Genomic DNA, 6,621 nt, shown 5'->3' on the forward strand with positions numbered 1-6,621 from the left:
TTTATCGATCCCATCTTTGCATGAAATGTTCCCTTGGTATCTCTAATTTCTTGAAGAGATCTCTAGTCTTTCCCATTCTGTTGCTTTCCTCTATTTCTTTGCACTGATCACTGAGGAAGGCTTTCTTATCTCTCCTTGCTATTCTTTGGAACTCTGCATTCAGATGCTTATATCTTTCCTTTTCTCCTTTTCTTTTCATTTCTCTTCTTTTCACAGCTATTTGTAAGGCCTCTTCAGACAGCCATTTGGCTTTTTTGCATTTCCTTTTCTTGGGGATGGTGTTGATCGCTGTTTCCTGTACAATGTCATGAACCTCCATCCATAGTTCATCAGGCACTCTGTCTATCAGATCTAGTCCCTTGACTCTGTTTCTCACTTCCACTGTATAATCATAAGGAATTTGATTTGGATCATACCTGAATGGTCTAGTGGTTTTCCCTACTTTCTTCAATTTAAGTCTGAATTTGGCAATAAGGAGTTCATGATCTGAGCCACAGTCAGCTGCTGGTCTTATTTTTGCTGACTGTATAGAGCTTCTCCATCTTTGGCTGCAAAGAATATAATCAATCTGATTTCGGTGTTGACCATCTGGTGATGTCCATGTGTAGACTCTTCTCATGTGTTGTTGGAAGAGGGTGTTTGCTATGACCAGTGCGTTCTCTTGGCAAAATTCTGTTAGCCTTTGCCCTGCTTCATTCCATATTCCAAGGCCAAATTTGACTGTTACCCCAGTTGTTTCTTGACTTCCTACTTTTGCATTGCAGTCCCCTATAATAAAAAGGACATCTTTTTTGGGTGTTAGTTCTAAAAGTTCTTGTAGGTCTTCATAGAACCGTTCAACTTCAGCTTCTTCAGCATTAACTGGTTGGGGCATAGGCTTGGATTACCGTGATATTAAATGGTTTGCCTTGGAAACAAACAGAGATCATTCTGTCGTTTTTGAGATTGCATCCAAGTACTGCATTTTGGACTCTTTTGTTGACCATAATGGCTACTCCATTTCTCCTAAGGGATTCCTGCCCACAGTAGTAGATATAATGGTTATCTGAGTTAAATTCACCCATTCCAGTCCATTTTAGTTCACTGATTCCTAGAATGTCAACATTCACTCTTGCCATCTCCTGTTTGACTACTTCTAATTTGCCTTGATTTATTCCAGGTTCCTATGCAATATTGCTCTTTACAGCATCGGACCTTGCTTCTATCACCAGTCACATCCACAACTGGGTATTGTTTTTGCTTTGGCTCCATCCCTTCATTCTATCTGGAGTTTTCTCTCCACTGATCTCCAGTAGCATATTGGGCACCTACCAACCTGCGGAGTTCCCCTTTCAGTATCCTATCATTTTGCCTGTTTATAGGCTCATAGGGTTCTCAAGGCAAGAATACTGAAGTGGTTTGCCATTCCCTTCTCCAGTGGACCACATTCTGTCAGACCTCTGCACCATGACCCGCCCATCTTGGGTGGCCACAAATGGCATGGCTTAGTTTCATTGAGTTAGACAAGGCTGTGGTCTGTGTGATCAGATTGGCTAGTTTTCTGTGATTATGGTTTCAGTGTGTCTGCCTTCTGATGCCCTCTCGCAACACCTACCATCTTACTTGGGTTTCTCTTGCCTTGGACATGGGGTATCTCTTCACGGCTGCTCCAGCAAAGTGCAGCCGCTGCTCCTTACCTTGAATGAGGGGTATCTCCTCACGGCCACCCATCCTGACCTTGAACGTGGAGTAGCTCCTCTCAGCCACTGCCCCTGACCTCAGGAGTGGTGTAGCTCCTCTCAGCCGCTGCCCCTGGCGACGGCTGAGAAGAGCACTCACCCCATACCCTTGTCCAAATGGAATTACACCTTCCTCCCACCCTTCAATTACTAGTAGGTGACTTCTGACACTGTCTCCCCAAGAAGTCACCACCCAAACACTGGCTCACAGCTCATCCTCTTGCCTTGGAGCCCCAAGTTCTAGTACCACCATGCACCACCCCAGTGGCCCCAGATGCTGTCCCCGGTCTTGACCACAAGGTCCTATCTTCAGCCAGGGTAGATAGAACCTTTAAGGCCACTCTCAATTTCTCTGCCTGCAGCCTTGAGCACTTCCTGGCCAAAATGACACATTCAAGAAGTTCTGCAACTGCCCGATCCTAGTAGAGGGCTCATCAGAAGTCACATTCCCATGGCTCCACTCTTGCATCCCAGGTCTCACCTCTGCAACCAGGCATCAGGCCACACCAAATTCCTCCATCAGGCTCCTCTCCCCACTTCCCAGGAGTTACAAGGTCCCTTGGAGAGCAGATGCCCAGCCAGTTAAGCTTTCATATCATGTGGTAGGCTGAACAATGTATGCCCAAAGATGCCCACAGCCTAATCCTGGAAACCTACATAGGTAAAGGGACTTTCATGATGTGAATAAGTTAAGGATCTTGAGATGGGGAGATTATCTTGGATTCCCTGAGTGGGCCTGACATGATCATAATAGTCCTTTTCTTGAGAGAGGCAGGAGAGCAGAGTGCTTAGTGGGAGATGTGACAAGAGAAGCAAGAAGTTGAAGAGACACAAGAGGAACCACAAGCCAAAGAATGCAAGCAGCCTCTAGATGCTGCAAAATGCAAGGAAATGAATTCTCCTCTGAAGCCTCAAAGAAGGAATGTAGCCATACCAGCACATTGATTTTAGACTTCTGAGCTCCATAACTATAAGAAAATTAACATGTGCTGTTTTTTAATATTTATGTATTTAGCCAGGTCTTAGTTGTGACATGTGAGATCTTAGCTACAGCATGTGAACTCTTAGTTGCGGCATAGGGAATCTAGTTCCCTGACCCTGGATCGAACCTGCATCCCTTGCACTGGCAACTAGAGAAAGCCGGAGTGTAGCAGTGAAGATCCAGCACAGCCAAAGAGGAAAAAAAACAAAAAAGTAACAAAGTGTGAAAATGGAGCTAACCTACAGAGTTGATGGTGTCACTGAGCCAGTGATTTAACCAGTCCTGGAGCCACCTACATCTACTCTAATTGATGAAGATAAAAATTTAAATTTAAGTCCTCCTTACCCTCCTGATTCTTTAAGCCATCATAAGCTGGTTTTTCTGTGATTTTCAGCCAAAGACATCTTTAATATATATTTACAGCTTTTTTGAAATGTAACAATTAGTTGCTCATATTTAGAGTGCAAAATCTGATCCGTTTTGACAAATGCATACACCCATGAAACCATCACTAAAATCAAGATGATAAGCATACCTATTGCCACCAAAGTTTCCTACATGCCCCTTTTTCTGTGGATACGACTTCTATTTCTCTTGAGCAAATATTGGGTTGACTAAGAAGTTTGTATTGGTTTTTCCATAACATCTTCCAGAAAAACCAGAGTGAACTTTTTGACCAACCCCATATTAAGGAGTTGAATGGCTGAGTAGTATGTAAGCTGCATGCTTAACTTTTCAGGAAATAGCCAGTTTCCCAAAGTGGTTCACTTTCCCACCAGGTATGTGAGAGTCCCAGTTGCTCCACATCTTTGCCAACTCTTGGTATGATTGACATTTTGAATTGTAACCATTGGAGGGAAGGTGTAGTGGTTATCTTATTGTAGTCTTAATTTGCATTTCCCTAGTGAATAATGATATTAAGAAATCTTTATGTGCTTATTTCCATCGAAATCTCTTCTTTAGTATATGTTCAAAACTGATTGAATTAGAAGCTTTTTTTTTAATGTATTCTAGAAACAAGAATCCACTCCTTTAAAATGTTTCAAAGCTGTTTTGACTAGTTTAGATACTTTGTATTTCCACATAAATTTTTAAATCTTTTGCCAGATATGTGTTTTGCAAATATTTTCTCCAAGTTTATAGTTTATCTCTTAATTTTTATAACAGTGATTTTTGAATAGCAAAAATTTTTTAATTTTGATAAAGTCCAATTTTAATTGATTTTTTCTTTTATAGTGCATGCTTTTTGTCTTATTTTTTTAATCTTTGCTAAACTCCATGACACTAACATTTTCTCTTGTTTTCTTATTGAAGTTTTATAATATCAACTCATATTGAGATCAATGATCCATTTTGAGTTAGTTTTGTAAAGAGAATTGTGGTTTATTGTTTTTTGCATATGGTAACCTATTATTCCAGCACTATTTTTTGAAAAATAAATTTTTTCCTCATTGAATTATCTAGATAACTTGGTCAAAGATCAGCTGGTTATAATATGTGGCTCTGTTTTGGACTCTCTGTTCTATACCATTGCTCTGTCATGTCTCTTTACATGAATGTTACCCTCAGATGGTAAAGAGTCTGCCTACAAAGCAGGAGACCTGGGTTCAATTCCGAGTTCAGGAAGATCCTCTGGAGAAGGGAATGGCAACTTGCTCCAGTATTCTTGCCTGGAGAATTCCATGGACATAGTAGCCTGGCAGGCTACAGTCCATGGGGTCACAAGAGTCAGACACGGCTAAACTACGACCACTTTCACTTTCACTAACTATCTTAATAACTATAACTTTATAACTAGTTTTCAACTCAGTGTAGATCTCTTAATTTTAACTTTTTCAAAGTTTTTTTGGCTACTCCAGCTATTATGCATTTCCATATAAATTTTAAAATCAACTTGTAAATTTCTATCCAGAAAACTACTAAAATTTTTATTTATATTACATTGAATCTGTCGATCATTTGGGGAATAATTATCATCTTAACAATATTTTTATGGGTTACAACATTTACTGCTGAATTGTTATTATATGCCTTATTTATTCAGTATCTTTTCTATTTATTTTTTTTACGTTTATTTTTAATTGGAGGATAATTGCTTTACAATGCTGTGTTGGTTTCTGCCACACAACAATGTGAATCAGTCGTAAGTTTACATATACACTTTCCTCTTGAGCTTCCCTCCCACCTCACCCCTATCTTCACAGTACTGAGTGTTCCAATCCATGATATAGTTCTCCATTTTTTAAGATCTTCTTTAATTTCTCTAAGCAATGTTTTGCACTTTTAAATGTATAGATCTTGCACATATTTTACCAATTTTATACCTAAACAAATCATACTTTATGGAATTATTTTTTAACTTTCTACTTTACTTTGGAGTATAACCCACTAACAATGTTGTGATAGTTTCAGATCGATAGGAAAAGGACTCAGGCATACGAGTACATGTATCCATTCTTCCCCAAACTCCCCTCCCATTCAGGCTGTCACATTACACTGAGCACAGTTCCCTGTTGCAATTATTAATGATATTTCATTTCAACTGCAATTGTCTGTTGCCATTATACAGAATTATTACACTGCTTATAACCTTCAGTACAATGTTGAATAAAAGTGGTGAGAGTAAATATTCTTGCTTCCTTCCTAAACTTAGGAAGAAAGCATTTAGTCTTTCACAATTAAATTTGATTGTTGGCTACAGTTTTCCCATAGCTGTCCTTCATCAATTTGAAGAAATTCCCTTTTGTTCCAGGTTTGCTGAGAAGTTGTATTAATGTCATGGATGTTGTTGTGTCAAAAGACCTTTCCGTGTCTATTGAGATGATCATATATTTTTTCTTTTTTTAGTCTACTAATATGATGAATTATATTAATTGAGTTTTTTAATGTTAAATCAGTTTTGCATTCTTGGGATAAGAGATACTTTGTCAAGATACATTATCCTGTTTATATATTGCTGACTTAAATTTGATAAAAACTATGGTAAGAATTTTGCATTTATCATAAGGGATATCAGTCTCTAGTTTTCTTTTTTTGTTATTTTATTCATTTTATTTTTTTGGTTGTGCTAGGTCTTCATTGCTGCATGTGGGCTTTCTCTAGTTGCAGCCCGTGGGGGCTGCTCTTCGTTGTGGTACATAGGCTTCTCATTGCAGTGGCTTCTCTTGTTGCAGAGCACAGGCTCTAAGGCTCAGTGGTTGTGGCGTAAGGGCACAATTGCTCCGAGGCACATAGAATCATCCTGGACCACGGACCAAACCTTTGTCCCCTGAATTGGCAGGCAGACTGCCACCCACTGTACCACCAGGGAAGTCCCCAGTTGTTGGGGGCCAGAGTGAGGTACTCCGCCCATGGCAAAGGTCATGAGGAAGGAGGCTCGACATACGCAAAGGCGGGATCGAGCCTCAGGAGTCCCCCTGGAAATCCTCGAGCATCTACCCCCATAACCAGAGCCTGCCTACTTTACTACTTTGTGCTCTTACCTACACCTCTGACTTTACGGGGGGCTGTCCCCCACCACCTCTTTTGGAGAAGGAGTTAACCTAGAGCTCCAGTCAATAAAAACTCTTGGGTGTGACAAGAGTGTTTTAACCTACAAACTCCTCTGAAGGTTCTCTAGCCTGCCTGACAGGCTCGTCCAGCCACATGTGATTGCTCACAGCCTCCCAACCGTGAGAGGCACAAGATGCTTTAAACCTTCTAAAAACAGGTTCCTTAGAAAAGTTAGAAAACTATTAGTATAAGTATAATGGGCTAATTAGAAATTGTGTTGGTGAAGGGTTTTTCATTTGTTGAGCCAATGTTTGTTGCTAAGTCTCCACATCCCCTGCCCTTACACACATTAATGAATATATAGAAGGAATAAGTATTAACCTTTGATATTAATCACGTTAGACCTTAGGCTAAGTAAATTCTTTCCCT

The sequence above is a fragment of the Bison bison genome, unplaced genomic scaffold, assembly GCF_000754665.1.
Source record: "Bison bison bison isolate TAMUID 2011002044 unplaced genomic scaffold, Bison_UMD1.0 scf7180017864334, whole genome shotgun sequence".
In the NCBI taxonomy this organism is placed as follows: Eukaryota; Metazoa; Chordata; class Mammalia; order Artiodactyla; family Bovidae; genus Bison; species Bison bison.